General features: G+C 44.4%; 1 protein-coding gene and 1 non-coding gene across 2 annotated transcripts in view; one reads left to right on the top strand and one right to left on the bottom strand.

Moving 5' to 3' along the window:
* Tmem117 (transmembrane protein 117) overlaps positions 1 to 19,549 on the bottom strand; it is a 470,864-nt gene that overhangs the window by 402,869 nt on the left and 48,446 nt on the right. The gene's annotated exons all lie outside the window — the stretch shown is intronic.
* LOC127668256 (small nucleolar RNA SNORA17) lies at positions 16,732 to 16,862 on the top strand. Its single transcript, XR_007974037.1, has one exon. It is a non-coding gene; the product is annotated as a small nucleolar RNA SNORA17 (small nucleolar RNA).

The following is a 19,549-nucleotide window of genomic DNA, read 5'->3' as shown; positions in this document are numbered from 1 at the left end:
CAAATATGCTCTGTATGTTTGTATATGTCTCTGTGTGTATATACGTGTATATTCCTGATTTTTAAAAATGATTTTTAAAAATTCTCATAATATAAAACTTGGCATTTTAGAGTAATAAGGTTTACATTGCATTAATTACTAACTTAATAGGAAAAGAATATGGAGCAAATTTTTGGACATTTTTAACCTACTTAAAATTTAATTTTATGAATTTAATCTATCTGACATACACTAGACTTTAGGAATGGAGCAAATGGGGGGTCCCTATCATGAAATGTAGAGTTTAAAAGCTGAATTGGCTGATAGTTTCTCTATTTGGATGCTGCACTGAACACACACCTTTAGGTCAGGTACTTATTTCACAATAACATGAGAAGTTAGAAGCAGCACACAATTGATTTCCTAAGCAGCAAATGAAGCAAACCCACCAATACTTTGACCTGGGGGCAATAAGGCATCATGGGCTCTTTGCAGAATTGCACAAAAGGCTCCGTGGATAGCTCAGAGGGTGAAGTGAAGACACATGTGGCTGTCCATCCCTGATAATCCTCTCTCAGTTCTCCACTGGGCATGACTCAGATAGGAAAGTAGACAGGCTGTTCTACAAGCTCCCAGTTCCCATATCTTATTTTATTATAAACAAATTCAAGACAATTATCTCTCTTTCTGAATTTCAGGGTCTTCTTGTGGTGTATTATTAGTCTACTTGGGCACTGCTATCAGCAGCCTTCTTAGTCTGCTGGGATGGGTCCCTTTTTCAGTTTCTGCCCTGCAGTCTCAGTGGCTCACACACCAGAAAAACCATTCCTAGGTTGGTTCCAATTTGTTCTTTTTCCTGTTTTTATCAATGTTTGATGCCATGGCTGGATGGGTTGGGCTGGAAACGTGAATGGGTGAGTCTGTGCAAGGAGGCTTTAAGTCCAACCTCACGGACTGTGCTTCCCACAGCAGTTCCTGGGCCTCACCAGGTCCCCAGTGCTGTGCTTGCCTTGTGTGTGTCCCATGTCCTTGTCCCAGGACACCAGGAAGGTTCATCTCCTTCAGATCAACTGCTTCAAAGGTGCCAAGGGAGTAATCACTCTCAAGGCTTCAGGGAGTCTGGATAAGGCAGGGTGTAGATATGTGTATGCGCCTAGGTATAATGTGTGTATGTATGTATGTATGTATGTATAATATGTATGTGTAATTGTCAAAGAATTCATTGAAACATCCTGGGCCAATCATGGAGATAGTAAAACTAATCTTAAAATAAAATAAAAATGCTGAAGGTGTCACATTTTTTATTTCAAGTTATATTTCAGAATAGTAGCAAAAGTGGCATGGCACTATACAAAACAGACACATGGACCAATAGAATGGAATTGAAAACCCAAATATAAATCCACATAGCTACAGCATTCTGACTTTAACAAAAATGCCATAAATGTACACTGGAAACTTGACAGCCTCTTCAGCAAAAGGAGCTGGGGGAACTGATATCTACACGGAGAAGAATAAATTCCTTGATTCCTTTTCTTACCTTGGACAAGAGTCCAACTGAATCCAAGACCTTATCATGTGCTGTGAAACTCTCAAACCGTCAGAAGACATGTCAAGACCTCAGCAAGGACTTTATGAATCAGTCACGATTCACCCAGGGAATAATGTCACCAACTGATGAATGGGACCTCAGAAAACTGAAGCTCTCACACAGCAAAGTAATACTCCACCAAGTGAAGGACAGGAGAGATCATCAGTACTGTGAGGCCAGCTTCATTTGTTTAATATGCTTGTCTGTATAGTTGCTGTGGCTTGCCTGTAAGCAGTCTACTTTCATTATTGTCCTGAGGGTAGAAAAGTCCACTGTGCAGTTACCATGCTTTGTTCATCCATACACTCAACCTCTGTTATCAGAGAAAAATCCATATCTCTGACAGAGCAGTATCCAGAATACATAAAGAACTCAAAAGACCACAAAAAACCAAACCACCCAATCAACAAATGTATAAATATAATGATCAGACAGTTCTCAAAAGATGAAATTCAAATGGCCAAGAAATACACACACTACACACATGTTAAACCTCACTCACCACCAGAGAAATACAAAATCAAAGTACATCAAGTTTCCCTTTTGCTCCAGTCAAAATGGCAATCCTTAAGAAAACAATAGCAACAGATCTTGGTGAGAATGTAGGAAAGGGGACTGCAGAGAGACTGTGGGGACCATTAAAAACTGAAAGTAGAAGTATCACATGACCCAGTGTACTGGCTGGTTTTGTGTGTCAACTTGACACAAGCTGGAGTTATCACAGAGAAAGGAGCTTCAGTTCAGAAAGGAAGTGCCTCCATGAGATCCAACTGTGGGGTATTTTCTCAATTAGTGATTAAGAGGGGAGGGCCCCTTTGTGGGTGGTGCCATCCCTGGGCTGGTAGTCTTGGGTTCTATAAGAAAGCAAGCTGAGCAAGCCAGGGGAGGCAAGCCAATAAGGAACATCCCTCCATGGCCTCTGCATCAGCTCCTGCTTCCTGACCTGCTTGAGTTCCGGTCCTGACTTCCTTTGGTGATGAACAGCAGTGTGGAAGTGTAAGCTGAATAAACCCTTTCCTCCCCAACTTGCTTCTTGGTCATGATGTTTGTGCAGGACTGGAACCCTGGCTAAGACAGACAGCCATAGAATTTCTGAGCACTTACCTCAAGGACCCCAGGAAGATATTTCACAGAGACACTCATTCATCTGCACTTACTATTCACACTTGCTAAGTTATGGCACAAAGTGTCAGTGACAGAGGAGTGAATGAGCCCAGTGTTATATCTGCTGCCCTAGGGTAGGACTCTCCTACCCTAAAGGCTACAGTGATGTTATATTGTTTACCGTCAAGTAGAGAGAACGGCAGATAATCATATTAGGCAAACAAAGGTACTGTCACAAAGATAAACGTATTTCCAGCCCATGTGTGATCCTCTATTTTATAAACAAAATCATGTATGTATACATAACATAAAAGTATAAGCAAACTTCCTGGGGGACTAATTTGGAATTAGCTTCATTCCTTGTGGTTTTTGCCGGGTGAAGTAAGCCCTGGTAAGGCAACCTAAGAGAGAAAGGATTGGTTTGAGCTTCTGTCCTAGGTAGAGCTCATCACAGTGGGGACAGAGCGGCAGCAGATGCTTGAGACCACTGGTTCCACTGCATGCATAGACAGGAAACAAAGGCTTGTGCCCAGCAATCTTTCTCCTTTCTCTACAGCCTGGAAGCCAAACTAAGGATAATACCACTTCTAAGATGAGTCTTCCCACCTTGACTAACCTAATCCAGATGGTCCTCCACAGTGGCCTGTCTTCTAGGTGACTCTAGATCTGGTCAAAGTTGATTATCACGATCAACCATTACAGGATGGGAGGGTGGGGAATGGGGAGGGAGTATTCATCAACATACTTTATATATTCATCATATATTTGCATGTGCCTATCCAGTACCATGCACAATGAACATAAAACAATTTTTGAAGGACCTTTTAAAGGCTGTGCTTGAGGAAGAATTCACCTAACCAGCTGAGATCCCAGAGGAGACATCTGAGGCAGGAGTAAACGGAGACGATACACTGTAAGCAGCCTTCAAACAAAAAGCTATCTGTGTGAAACTATAAAATCATTGCAAATTTTGTGGCATTAATTAGATGAAAATTAAAAAAAAAACCCTAAATATAAAATCCCTTCTAAGTAAAAACCATCTTGATAAATGACCACGGAATGACATCACACGTCTCTATGAAGCACAGAGATTAGAATCACACAGGCCACAATCCCAAGCATTTCTCAAAATGTTGCAAAGGATTAAAAGGCAGAGGATAAGGCTTTGGAGTCTGGAGTTGAAAGCTTGCTGTCTACTTGACCAGAGAGAATGACTGACCAGTCAAGCCCTCAATGTTGGTCCTGGCCGACAGACTCACAGCTTCCTGGCATCCCAAGCCAGACCAGTGGGCTCTTCTTGAAGTGCATGTGGAAAATCTTTGTTATGGAGGTTTTCTCCCACGCAGGCCACTGAGCTTTATGTTAACGTGACTCACGGTAATAGGTAAAATGAGTTCCATGATTACTCTGAAAACTAGTAAGGACGCATGAGAATCTGATGCGTGGGAATGTGTGACGAAAACTGACTGCCGTACGTAGAGGTATAGAGAGATCTGGGGACAAACTATGCTGGGGTAATAATAGTCATGGTGGGTGGTTGTTTGTTTCATCCTAAGATAAGCTGATATTATAATGACAGAGAAAAGAACTTTGTGAAAAGAACCTTAGTATCAATGACCAGAAATTAAGCAGTTTCAAAGGTCAGCATTAGTGTGGTAAATGTCACTTGTCACATTTTTCCCCACTAGTCTAATTTATACCATGGGTCGTGGCTTATCCTACACTGCGCCCTTTAGTCAGAAAGTCGGTGCCTACATTTCCAACAAGCAGTTGTCGTGAACAATCAGTACCCGTGCCAGGCGAATGAACAGTAAAGCTACAGCTGAGATGTGCATAACTCATTTCTCTTTAAATACTCAGAAAGGATTGCTTCCAATATTCAATTTTAATACAAAACTTACTCCAGGTCTCACTTGTATGAAGAAAAAAACAAATGAAAACCAGAAAGCCATGCTAGACTTTGCCTAGCTAGTGAATGCCATTTCCCGAGAAGACATCCGGAGCCATTATCTTATTTATTCTCCATTTAACAGGAATACATGGTAATAAAAGTGATTTAGTGACAGAGTAATCTATCCAGACATTATTCTAATACTAGATGGCTACTACTTAATATGAATGTATTATAAATTTCATTCCTATGTGCTACCTCACAAATATAGCCTTCCATGAATTAAATACTATTTCATAGAACTGACATTTTTTTTCTGTCTAAGAGCATAAAAATCTGTGGTTGGGATACTTATATATTTTTCAATACTTACAATTCCAAAAGCTGCCTGCCCTTGATGCAGTTATACGACTATAAAAAATAAAGTTGATTGCTTTGATATCTCGTTAACTTCAAGTTACGAAAGAAAAATACCATCTTACAAGTTGCTGCTTAATCAAGTATGCAAACCTGTAACTTCAGAGATATTGGTAGGAAAATTTCTCCAAATATAAGCTAATCTTAATTAACGCCTTGTACAGTCTAAAAGCAGCTATTTGCCAGTGCTATTTCCTGAGTGAAGCAATAACTCATGAAGGGGTTGTAGGGACAAATGTTGATATTATTGCAGACTAGATGCCTCAACGGCTGATTAGGAACATGTGAAATCAAACCGACACCACTGCAGGTTACATTAAAGTCAGTGTCACACTTGACATTGGCATGTAAACATGAAACACGCTAGTTTGCACATATAGTGTGTGTGTGTGTATGCATGCATGTATGTATGTAAAATTGCTTTAAATGAGTGTCATTGTATTCACCTTCATTGCTGTGCCTCTGACCTATCCCACTTCAATTATAACTGGCCATACTATTCCACTAACAATAAGATCTGCATAAGAGATTAAACTCTGTTCACCTACTCCCTGGTCCAGGCAGTTTCCTTCTAGGTGGAGACCTGGTAGCCATCACAAGTTTAACACTGCCACTTGCTGGAGAGAAGCTTACACATTTTGCAAGAAATATCTCCATCATGCCTTCTTCTCCCACTGCAGAAGGGGGAATGAAAGCATTGTAGGATCCAGAGGTGGCAGACAACCACAGGGAAGCAGTGTTCTCCAGACCCCGCAGTTGGACACATGACCTTACACCCTCATTGATACCTGAGACGTTAATATAGAACTTGTTCATTTCATTCCTCAAGGAACTTGACAGTCAGTTGAGGAAGTGATATGGATGGAAAGAAAAGACAAACAAAATGAGATTGTGTAGTGCTTGAGTTGCACGTTGTACTACTAGGGAAAGGAGAGAAAAGGGAGAGCAACAAGGTGGTTGGTAAAATGAAAGCTTCTTGCGTTCTCCCTCTCGGACACAGCCTCTCACACCATAGCTCTTTCAAACGTCTCGCCAAGCTTTTGGCTGTGTAACTGTCCTGTTTGTGGATGAAGAGTGGACGCTCAGAGGTGCTGTGTAGTCTCCAGTCACACAGCTGGTGAGTGGGATGTCTCTGATTTAAAACCAACTCCCTTTCGGCTCCCCCGTCTGCTTTTTCCCTGTGTGTGGAACAATAACTCTTTGTGAGATTATATGCAAAGGCAACCAGGCACTAGAAAATGGGGAAACACAATTTTTCACCCACCCATCTGCCAAAGGGTCGCTGAAATGCTCTGCTCGCACACGAGCGAAGGCAGCATCCTCACGAGGAAAGTGTTTCTGTACATTTTGAAGTGCCCAGAATAGATCGAACTCCAGGAAAGGACACAGACAGCTCTAAACACAAATATCACAGAGCTCGGGGAGAAAAATCCCACAAGAGAAAAGAGCAGGAAATGCCACGGGGTGCAAATAAGGAAAGAATATTATTTTTAAGAGAATCAATAAAGCCAGGGTGGGTTTGTTTGGTTTTTTTTTTTTTTTTTTTTTTTTTTTTTTTTTTTTTTTTTTAATGGAAGGCTGGGTACCCGTTCCAGTTTGCTTCTCTGTTGCTGAGATAAAACCTGTTGCTATAATAAAACACTGACCCAAAGGGGAGAAAGAGGTTCTTTTCAGCCTACAGTTATGGCACATTGTGGAGGGAATCTAAGGCAGGGACATGGAGGCAGGAACTAGAGCTGAGGCCTTGGAGGAGTGATACAGATAGGTTTGCTCTCCCTCCCTCACTCAGCTGTTTATACTAGTCAGAACGATGCTCAGCGATGGCCACACCCACAGTGAGCTGGGCCCTACCACATCAATCATCAGTTAAGACAATGCACCACACACACACACACACACACACACACACACACACACACACACTAACAGGTCAATCTGACAGAGACAATTCTGAGGTTCCTTCTTTCTAAGTGTGTCCAATTAAAAACCAGCATTTTCCATCACAAACATTTTATAATAACAGCAGCTAAAGACTCCAGTTGTAGAAGCCAATGTGAGTCAAGCATAGCAGCGGAGAGATCAAGGACTACTAGAAAATATCAGTGGCTCTGAAGTGTAGACCCAGGAAGAGGTGGACTGCAAATAGCCAACTAAGACGCTGCACCTGACTGTGGACACAGTGACTAGCTGGGCTTCCGAGCAGAGACGAGGCTGTCTCGGATTTACATTCTGTCAGACAAATTTATAGAATGCCATTCACGTTTAGAGGGTGCATTTTAAAACACTCCTGAAATAACACAATGGGAAGTGCTAGGTTTCAGGAAGCATCGTGAGAAAGGGTGTGTTTAAAGAGAGAAAAACATACAAGAATTTCTACAAAAGGAAGCTATACTTAGTGAAGGCTGAGGGGGAGGGAGGACGGAGGTCGCAGGGCGAGCAGTAAGAGAAGAACACAAGGAGAATGGTGCAAGTGCTTGGTGTGGGAGCACCGGGGATAAAGGAAGGCAGACTGTGTCCAGCAAAAGTCAACCTGGAAGAGACTGAGAGGGACAGACAGGCACGCCACAAGATCTGCAGACAGTGACTCCAATGGCAGCAGTTTTGATCTGCACAGTGAGCTCTTGAGCATTAAACACTGAAACATTAAAGCAATTGCTGCCAAAAGAGACCTGCAAATCAAAACCGCCATCGTCTCACACCTGTCAAAGGGCTTTTTAATTTTTTTTATTTATTTACTTACTTCTTTGATCGTTCAAGACCCGGTTTCGCCTGGCTGTCCTGGATCTCTCTCTTTCTGTAGATCAGGCTGTCCTCCAACTCACAGAGATCCACCTGCCCCTGTCTCCTAAGCACTGAGAGATTGCTATTGTTGAGGCTTGGTCTGTTGCTCTGTATTGCAAGGTTAAGTTCTGTACCCAAGGTCTAGGCCTAGGAGTGAATTGTCACGTTTTGGGGTAGAGTGAGGAGAGACTGGGGGAGGAGAATGAAGAAGGAGGAGAGAGGAAGAAGCCATGAGGGGAGATGGGCCATGAGCACATGGCCAGGAGAAACTGCAAGTATCTGAGGCACGTCGCTGGGGAGGTTAGCCCCCCAGAAGCTGTCAAAGCCAAATAAAATAACCATAGTCTGAGTCTCACTTATTTGTAAGCTAATGAGGGCTAAGTTTAAATTGATTGTGCTATAGGTATTATTAACAACAACTAAAGATATGTAATGGCTAGGATGTGGAAAAGTTATAACTCCTAGATAATGTTGGAGAGAATTAAAGATGGTACATCCAATATGGAAAACACCATAGAAGTTCCTCAAAAAAATTAAAATTAGGGCTGAGCATGATCCTGAGAATAATATCTTACCAACGGTCATGTTAGCAGTCCTTGTGAAAAGAGTCTCTCTCTCTCTCTCTCTCTCTCTCTCTCTCTCTCTCTCTCTCTCTCTCTCACACACACACACACACACACACACACACACACGAATGCTGAAAGGAGTCTGGTTGAGAAGATGAATATGGGGGGCATGGGGCTTTAACAGAAAGCGAGTATAACCAATCACACTGCAGTAAGGTGAATATGCTTGGCCCACAGGAAGTGGCACCATTAGGAGATGCAGCCTCGTTGGAGTAGGTGTGGTCTTGTTAGGGTAAGTTCATCACTGAGAGGGTGGGCTTTGAGGTTTTGCTATTGTTGAGTCTTGGTCAGCCTAAGCTCAAGCTCCACCCCGTTTGGAAGAGAGCCTCCTCCTGACTACCTTAGGAACAAGATGTAGAACTCTCAGCTCTTCTGTACCATGCCTACCTGGATGCTGCCATGTTCCCGCCATGATGAACCTCTGAACCTAAGCCAGCCCCAATCAACTGTTGTCCTTTATAAAAGTTACCTTGGTTATGTTGTCTCTTCACAGCAGTGGAAGCCTAAGGCAAATATGGTGTGTGTGTGTATGCATGTGTTGTATGTCTGTCTGTCTGTGTTTCTATGTGCGTATCTGTGTCTGTGTGTCTGTGTGTTTGTGTGTCTGTGTGTGTGTGTGTGGACCATTGAGGCCCACAGCTTACTGGCCTGCTCCTCAAGGAACCTGCTCAGTTTTCTTCCTTACACAACCTACCACTGCACAAGTGTGTACAGTAGGCTGGGCCTTCCCCCATCAAGCATCAACTTAACAAACAAGAAATGCCCACCAAGGCTTTCCTACAGGCCAACCTGATGGAGACATCTTCTTAACTGTTGTCCCCTCTTCCTAGGTGACCCAAGCTCATGTCAAGATGACAAAAACTAAGCACGCTAAGCTCCAAGATTCTAAGCTTTAAAAATCTCATGAAAAGTCTCCTCCTTACAGTAATAGTTTAAAGATGTCTTAAAGGAGACGTGAATAACACAACCTCTCTGAAATTCAGATGACATTATGAACATTCCTGGTTTTATTTTGTCCAAAACTTTTTAAAGAGAGAGAGAGAATTCTCTGCAGACATTCACCATGATGCAGTGAATAGGAGGACAGAAGACTGAGGCTGATAAGTAGCTTAGCCACTGCTCAAGGGAGTGGTCGTGAGCCAGCAGCGCCTCACCTCTTCTGTGACTCTCGTTTCTCACATGTAAAAATGAAGGTGATAAAATTAACCACCATGTAGGATTAACAGCATTGCCTCTTAGAAGTTGTGACTTCTTAGAAGTGTGCTTTACCGTGGATTCGTGCTGAAGGTGCCTTAGTGTCCTTGCCTTAGCACTATCAACAAACATGCCTGGAGGCCTGCACATTACCCACCACAACTAGAAGAGGGCATAGGATGGTCTGGACTAAATGGTCATGCTAACTAACTATGCTTCAGGTCATCTGAATATGTGCTAGGGCGATACAGTATTGATATGGATCTGCTGTTTACAAGAAAGAAGAATGGACCCATGTGGGGGCAGCGGAGGGGAGTGTTTGCCCCAAGACTATCAGATCAGTAGTAGCCTAGATCTCCTATAAGCCAAGCAGAAATCAGAAAGAGACTTTGCCATGCATATCTGCCTGACTCATGGTTTAACCCCTTCACCCCTCAGGCTGGAATAGGCCAGCTGGCAGCGATGGCGGTTAACTTCAGAGAGGAAGATAGAGCACTGCCAGACTCAGCACTTGCATGTTCAAGCCAGGAACGTAGCATGTGCTACTGTGCTTGTGATCCTCGTTATGGGAAAGATTTCTGAGCCAAGACATGCACACAGTGGCCCAGGCGGCAAGGGAAAGACAGGATGCTCAACACTTCATATCTGTCTCCATCCAGACAGCAGTGTTCCTCAGCTAACGGGTGGATTGCATCTCAGCTAAACATAGCGAGATAAACGTGGGCTCCAGAATTCGAGGCTACTGAACATCACACGGCAATACCGTGGCCCTCCGGAACTGTTGCTTTTCCTGTGATCACAGGTCTGCCTTGTGGGGGCCTCTGCCTGCTGCTGTGGCCCACCACTGGGAGAGAATATCAAAAGACTATTTCCCTAGTCCCTCAGAAAAGTCAAATTTCAAAAGGCGAAGTGTTGTTGCTACTGGATGCCCTTTTTAAAATTGTTGTGAAGTCAAAATATAAAAGACGAGTTTCATGAGTCAGGCTCTCTGAGTCATGGCATAGGAGTCAGGTACCCTCTGTATCATGGCACAGGAGTGGGCACCACCCATGCCATGGTACAGTGTGACAATATCCTGTGGCCAGTAGGATAAACTTATAATGATTTTAATGGCTTGCAGATGCAAAAATCATGAAGATAATGAATATACACAGAAATTATTGTTTTGCAAGTACATGTGCATAAGAAAATATACCCAAATATTAGCACCGGTGGTCTCTAGTTGACAGGATTACCAGTTTTCCTTCATTAAGCTTTGTTTACTAATTCAAGCAAGATTTCCTAAGAAAACAGAAAGGTTGTCAGTTTGACATTAAGTGTAGCCCTTCCCACTGTGCCCCCATGCTCCTCCCACTGTGCCCCCCATGCTCCTCCCACTGTGCCCTCCATGCCTTTTCCCTGCTCTGATCTCAGCTCTATGTTGTCACTGGGTTAAGAGCATATGGTGCCTGGCACTGTGAATTTATCCATCCTGATTTTCTTACTCAACCTTTATTCTCTCCTCTATGCTACTGACCATAACGGCCCAAACAATCCTTTTGTATCATCAGACAAAACCCCATAGAAGCATCAGGAATGGGGTGTGCAGGAAGTAAGAGTCCTGACCAGCAACAGTAATGTGCTCACATCCTCTTATCCTAAAGCAAAGGTAAGTTTCTCTTTTCTTTCCCCTCCCCCCAGGGGACAGACAGACAGACATACAGATACCACAGAGCTCAGTAAACGTGGATTTCTCTTCTTTGTTACACCACTGAGTATCACAGAGTCATTCATGATGAACAACGTCAAACAGTCAAGTTTCAGCCTTTTGAAGCTTCCAGCTTCCTCTCCCTTTGATCTCAATGTTTCAAACTATCTGCATGGCTTTTGGACAGCTCGTCCATCCAAAATGAACCGACGCTATGAATGGAAGCAAAGATGCCCACGGTCACTGCCCAATGTCATCAGCCCAGGTATGCTCAGCAGGAAAAGTGATCCACTGTTCCCTCACTGTGTCTCCTCCCAAGACTCTCTCATGCATTCAGCCAGAGGCTTCGAGCTCCAATGGCCAGGCCTTTACCCATTCTCCTCTCCACTGACTGACTAGCACAGGCTTGGCACACAGAATGAGTGCTACAAGACACTGTGCAATGAACAGTTATTCGATTCAGTCACTGAATCGGATTCAGAGCCAGGATAAGATGGGTAAATGTGATCCTAGCAGGCCAAAGGGCATGGAGTGTGCTGACTGACCCAGATGCTTAGAAGGCTTGCCAGTCTAACAGAGGAAGGAAGACAGGAAGAGAAGCGAGGGTCAGGGTGTGTTCTCTGCCACAACCGTCTCTCTCTGCAGAGGACTGTTCCTACCTCCCTCTCTGCCTACCCCAGCCCACACAGTATCTGCAGGCGGTGGGTTCCTAGCTTGCACAGGTCGAATAGAGGGACCAAGAACCTACTCTTCCAAACTGTTAAGTCCTCCCCAGAATGTACCAGAAACATGGAAAAGATGAAGCGTATCTGCCTTTCACATTGGGTACTTACACATAATTTCCAAACAGTGCACTAGAGAATTATTTGTACTGACATGAATCACAGAGAACCCTTTTGTTAACACTTAAATTTAAAAAAAAAAAAATGTTTCCTTGTAACACTGCTGCTTTCGATTGCATTTCTGTAAACTTAAATGAAAACCAATTATTTTTCTTTTTCCATGATGATAATAAACAAAGAATGTGAAAGATTTCATGATGTTTCTTTATTGCTAGGTTAAAGTGGGCCTTGCTGAAATCCAATTTATATTGACGCTCTAGCGATGGTTGATGCAGGCTATGAAAACACTGTGTTACCCGGTGGCAAAGGATATTAGTTCTAAACAGACTGAGAGCCAGACACAGATGAGCTTACCTCTACCTGCTGCTCCTTCCTAGCCTCCCTACAGATCCCTTTAAATTGATCCAGCCCTCTACCAGGAAAGTAACCCTCACCATGAGTCCATCACTGTAATCAAACCTGATCACAGCGCTGCAGGGCAGATGACTGAACTCACGTTTTACACTAGTTGAACATTTAGACACTAAGACATTTAAAACATGAACATAAAGCAATATGCCAGCTTTGCTACTATTGTGACACTAAACATTTTTGTGTGAGACCTGTCTGGAACTCACTATGTAGAACAGGCTGACGTTGAACTCACCAAGTTCCACCTGCCTCTGCTTCTCAAGTGCTGGGATTAAAGGTGTACACCTCCATGCTAAGGCTAAACTTTTCTTTTTTTAGTGTAAGACATTTTCCCATGGTGGAAGGTGAGCCTAATTGTTGAGTTCAAATATTTGATAAAAGTTCCTTGAAAGGTGAACTTCCTTAAATCTAAGAACTCACAGACCATGCATGGATAAACTTCCAGAAGTAGACAAGTCCCTTATGGAAAATATAGTGTGCTTATATGTTTATATGTGCATATAACCTGACAGATGTCAACTCCTCGGAATGCTTGTTGACTTTAACAAAGGCACAAGGCACTACTTTATGGTGTAGAAAGTGTTTATTTCCCAAAATATCTCCAGTTACTCAAAATACTTTTGAATCTTTAACTTTGGAATGTTGTAATTAGTGAGTTACATAATAAACTTCCCTGGAGATGGTGTCTTAGTCAGGGTTTACTGCTGTGAACAGACACCATGACCAAGGCAACCTTTATAAGGACAACATTTAATTGATGCTGGCTTACAGGTTCAGAGGTTCAGTCCATTGTCATCAAGGCGGGAAGCATGGCAGCATCCAGGCAGGCGTGGTGCAGGAGGAGCTGAGAGTTCTCCATCTTCATCTGAAGGCTGCTAACAGAATACTGATTTCCAGGCAGCTAGGATGAGGGTATTAAAGCCTATGTCCACACAGTAACACACCTACTGCAACAGGGCCACACCTCCTAACAGTGCCACTCCCTGGGTCGTGCACATATAAACCTCCACAGAGGTTTTGATGGCTTTGATTTAAAGAGAGAGAAAAGCATGGCAAGAAAATATAGTAAGTAAATGAATGCAGAATTTAGTCTGTTATTGTTGTGAGTGATATAACTACAAAATAACGGGACCTTTTTTTAGGAGATTTAAGGTAAACTAAATGTTTTTAAAAACCCATTGAAAGTCACATGGAAAAGTACCAATAAAACATCAATACTTTATCAGATAATACTAATTAGATGGGTGAAATCACCCACACACACCTGCACACTCACTGTCCTCACACATACACACACACACCTGCACACCCACTGTCCTCCTACCCAACACACACACACACACCTGTACACTCACTGTCCTCCTACCCAACACACACACACACCTGCACACTCACTGTCATCCTACCCAACACACACACACATACACACACCTGCACACTCAGTCATCCTACCCAACACACACACACACACACATCTACACACTCACTGTCCTCCTACCCAACACACACATACACACACGCCTGCACACTCACTGTCATCCTACCTACCACACACACACACACCTGCACTCTCATTGTCATCCTACCCAACACATACACACACACACCTGCACACTCACTGTCATCCTACCCAACACACAAACACACACACACACCTGCACACTCACTGTCCTCTTACCCACCACACACACACACACCTGCACACTCACTGTCATCCTACCCAACACACACACACACACACACCTGCACACTCACTGTCATCCTACCCACCACACACACACATACATCTACACACTCACTGTCCTCCTACCCAACACACACATACACACACACCTGCACACTCACTGTCATCCTACCTACCACACACACACACCTGCACACTCACTGTCATCCTACCCAACACATACATACACACACACCTGCACACTCACTGTCATCCTACCCACCACACACACACACACACACACCTGCACACTCACTGCCATCCTACCCACCACACACACACACACCTGCACACTCACTGTCCCCCTACCCAACACACACACACCTGCACACTCACTGTCATCCTACCCACCACACACACACACACATATCTACACACTCACTGTCCTCCTACCCAACATACACATACACCATACACACACACACCTGCACACTCACTGTCATCCTACCTACCACACACACACCTGCACACTCACTGTCATCCTACCCAACACACACACACACACCTGCACACTCACTGTCATCCTACCCACCACACACACACATACATCTACACACTCACTGTCCTCCTACCCAACACACACATACACACACACCTGCACACTCACTGTCATCCTACCTACCACACACACACACCTGCACACTCACTGTCATCCTACCCAACACATACATACACACACACCTGCACACTCACTGTCATCCTACCCACCACACACACACACACACACACACCTGCACACTCACTGCCATCCTACCCACCACACACACACACACCTGCACACTCACTGTCCTCCTACCCAACACACACACACCTGCACACTCACTGTCATCGTACGCACCACACACACACACACATATCTACACACTCACTGTCCTCCTACCCAACATACACATACACCATACACACACACACCTGCACACTCACTGTCATCCTACCTACCACACACACACCTGCACACTCACTGTCATCCTACCCAACACACACACACACACCTGCACACTCACTGTCATCCTACCCAACACACACACACATACCTGCACACTCACTGTCCTCCTACCCAACACACACACACACACACACCTGCATATTCACTGTCATCCTACCCACCACACACACACACCTGCACACTCACTGTCATCCTACCCACCACACACACACACACACACCTGCACACTCACTGTCCTCCTACCCAACACACACACCTGCACACTCACTGTCCTCCTACCCAACACACACACACATCTGCACACTCACTGTCCTCCTACCCAACACACACACACACACACACCTGCACACTCACTGTCCTCTTACCCACCACACACACACACACACCTGCACACTCACTGTCATCCTACCCACCACACACACACACACACACATGCACACCTGCACACTCACTGTCCTCTTACCCACCACACATACACATCTGCACACTCATTGTCCTCCTACCCACCACACACACACCTGCACACTCACTGTTCTCTTACCCACCACACACACACACACACACACACACACATACCTCCACACTCACTGTCCTCTTACCCAACACACACACACACACCTGCACACTCACTGTCCTCTTACCCACCACACACACACATACACACCTGCACACTCACTGTCACCCTACCCACCACACACACACACACACCTGCACACTCACTGTCCTCTTACCCACCACACACACACACACCTGCACACTCATTGTCCTCCTACCCACTACACACACACCTGCACACTCACTGTCCTCTTACCCACCACACACACATACCTCCACACTCACTGTCCTCTTACCCAACACACACACACACACACACACACACACACACCTGCACACTCACTGTCATCCTACCCAACACACACACACCTGCACACTCACTGTCCTCTTACCCACCACACACACACACCTGCACACTCATTGTCCTCCTACCCACCACATACATACCTCCACACTCACTGTCCTCTTACCCAACACACACACACACACACACACACACACCTGCACACTCACTGTTCTCTTACCACACACACCTAAAAATAATTTAAAACTATTTTTTTCTTCGCTTTTATGTGTATGGTGTTTGGTCTCCGCACTACATGTGTGCAGTACCTGCAGAAACAACAAAGCAATGGCTCCCCTGGAACTGGAGAAAATTGTGAGCTGCCACTTGGGTGAATGCACCCAAAGCCCCGTCCTCTGGAAGAGCAGCCAGCGCTCTTCTGAGCCATCTCTCCAGCCCCTCTGCTACCCATTTAACAGTTCAATCAATCTAACATGCATTGCTCAGCAATTAAGAGGTAAATGTTAACAGCTATAAAGCAAAATGAAATGTAAAAGAAAGTATTTTACAGAAAAGCATCATGTTTGGGAAGCAAACTACTCATGACGAACACATTCAAATGTACAGAGTGTGAGATAAGGCAACTGAAGGGAATGAATGGGGTCGCCATAACCAAGCACAGAAATTAAAAAGCAAACAATCCTGCTTCTAGAGGCCTTGCAGATGTGGCTGCTGTGTCACATGTGTGTCAGTAGGTGGCAGAGAAGAGAGAGGCTATGTCCATGCTCAGTGTCTGACCTGTGGACATCAGAATGATTAGTAGACTGAAGATTTCCTGAAGATTGTAAGCCTGTTACCTCAAGGCTGGGATGGGCTCCCAGGTCAGTGAGCAAGCAGGAGACTGGAAGACCCTGCCTGAGCCTGAGACAGACAACCTTCACATGGGGGCACTGAAGACCACCAGACCAGCACCATGGGGCCCAGACAGGGCCTAGCCTGAGATGACCACCAGCCCAGTGCTGCGCAGGCCTGCACACCATACTCGAGATGACCCCTGCCTGGTGTCATAATGCACCAGCAGGACACAGTACTCCTGAAACTACTCCTGATATTGACTCTAGACCCTCACAGACCTAGTCATCACTAAGAGGAGCAAGTAAGTGGTAGAGAAATGGAAGAGAAAGAGAAACAGAGGATGTGGGCACAGTGAGGAGAGGCAGAACTGGAGACTCCAGGGTAGTGAGGAACAGCCTGATGAGAGTAGCCGGTGATGGATGTTACCTGGGACCATGGTGGGATCCTGGCCTGTGCTGTAACCAAGCACATCTGGGTCTGTGGCCCTTCAGCAGCAGAGGTCTGTTACCACCAAGGCCAGGTAGAAGTCCCTGGTCTGGCCTAGCATGTTGATGTCTGAAGGCTGTGCAGAATTGGCCCCACCCCTTTCCTGGGCATTATGGGGGCGCTGGCCTGAGAGCAGGAGAGATGACCCCAAGCCCCAGCCAGCACTCCAGAGAGTAGGCCCTGCAAAGAAATGTGGACAAAAGGGTAGACTGTGGGACACACTGTGACACACTACATCTTCCATCATGAGATTTTTTTTCTCTCTGCTGGAATGGAGGTTGCAAAGATGGAAGTCAGGTAGAGAGGAGAGGGAGAAGAGAAAAACTGGGGTACATGGTGTGAAATTCACAAGGATCCTATTAAAAGTTGCTTTAAAGTAGACAATAATGATACTTATCTGATAATTGTGAAAGAAATGTGTGTATGCGTATGTGTATTTATTTATGTATGTATATGTGTGTATCTATGCATACATAGTCTTGATATTTGGTCACATGAAGGAAGCAAAAGCTACAGTAAGAGCTGATTTTTTTTTTTAAAGAACTTGGACCCAGGACTGTGAAGCTGAGATAATGAAAAGCCAGGCTATGGGATGTACAACAGCCTGGGACTTAAGTGTGGCTCCTCCCCTTCTCGAGTGTAAGGATGAGCCTTGTCCAGATGAAGTAAACGTCCATCTTCCTCTCACCTAGATGCTTCCAGATGCTTCTAATACACACACACTCCAGATCACAGAGCCCAGAAAAGTAGTTCTCTCACATCTTTTAAATATACACAATATCTACACAAAAGGTTGAATCAGCCTAAATAACCCTAAAAGTAAGCTCTTATGGTTGAGAGAAATATAAGAGTAAAATGTCCTCATTTTCCCAAAGGAACAGATTCCTGTCTGCCCGCCACTTCTTCCATTCTGTGACGGAAAATCTAAAGGGTGCGTAGTAGACTTAGAAGCATGCTAAGGACTCCTTCGGATTCTAAAGCTCCAGCGCTAAGAAAGACGGTAATGCTGGAATTGTGGCTGCCATGCCTTCGCTCCTCTGTAAATCAATTATTAATGGTGGGGACACTCAACAGCAGACATCTGGATATGCAGGTATTGAAGCAAATGCAATTTGGAAATGAATAAACTGGTATAAGCAAGGAATAACTGACTTGTTATAATAAGGGAGGAGTTCTCTTGGGCCTGGAATACATCAGTTGGAAAATTGCTTTGTTCCCTTCCGATGAACATGAGATCAGGAGGCAGATGACAAGATACCATGGCCTCTGAAAAACCATCAGCTGCTACAAAGGAGCCGGCTGAGACGCAGGAAGAATTCCTCCTTGGGACCAGGATTGCGATGGAATCTAGGTCTGGGAAGAGTTGAGCTCTACATCAGCATTTTGGCTATTACCCTCCGACTGTGCTCACATCCTCTGAGACCTGAGGCTAAGGGTGGCTCAACATGTGCAAACTGAGGTGGAAGTATACACTGTGGGACATAGGCCATGAAAGTTGACACCTGTGTCTACAGATTCCTATAGAGTGAGTGCTCTGTTCTGCCATTTGACCTAGAATATTTTATCTCCCCCATCGTAGATTTTCTTACTAGTTTTACTTAGATACCAAGTCTCTCAATGTTTTAAAAATGAGATATCAACATTATGGGATGTTGCATATAAGCTCGGAGACACTCAGGAATTCTCACACAAAAGGTTAAGACACGATGAACTCCCACATCATAAAGAACTACAGATAAAATAGTCCTGAGGAAAGTCTCCTGTTGCCTTGCTCTCTAGTGAATCTGTGTCACTGCATGAATGTACACATGTGTCGTGTCATACCACACAAGAAAGGAAAGTCATCCTTTTCCATTTGAGAGGATGACAAGCTGTGCATGCAAACTGATCTTAGAAAACCAAAATGATAGTTTTTTTAAATAATAATAGACAGGGCAGTGGTGGCACAAACTTTAATCCCAGCACTAGGGAGGGAGGCAGAGGCAGGTAGATCTCTGTGGGTTCAAGGCCAGCCTGGACTACAGACTGAGATAGATAGATAAATAGATAGATAGATAGATAGATAGATAGATAGATAGATAATAGATGGATAGATAGATAGATAATAGATGGATAGATAGAGAGATAATAGATGGATAGAGAGATAGATAATAGATGGATAGAGAGATAGATAATAGA

Source organism: Apodemus sylvaticus, chromosome 17 (genome assembly GCF_947179515.1).
Source record: "Apodemus sylvaticus chromosome 17, mApoSyl1.1, whole genome shotgun sequence".
Lineage (NCBI taxonomy): Eukaryota > Metazoa > Chordata > Mammalia > Rodentia > Muridae > Apodemus > Apodemus sylvaticus.
This window is presented reverse-complemented; position numbering and strand designations above follow the sequence as displayed.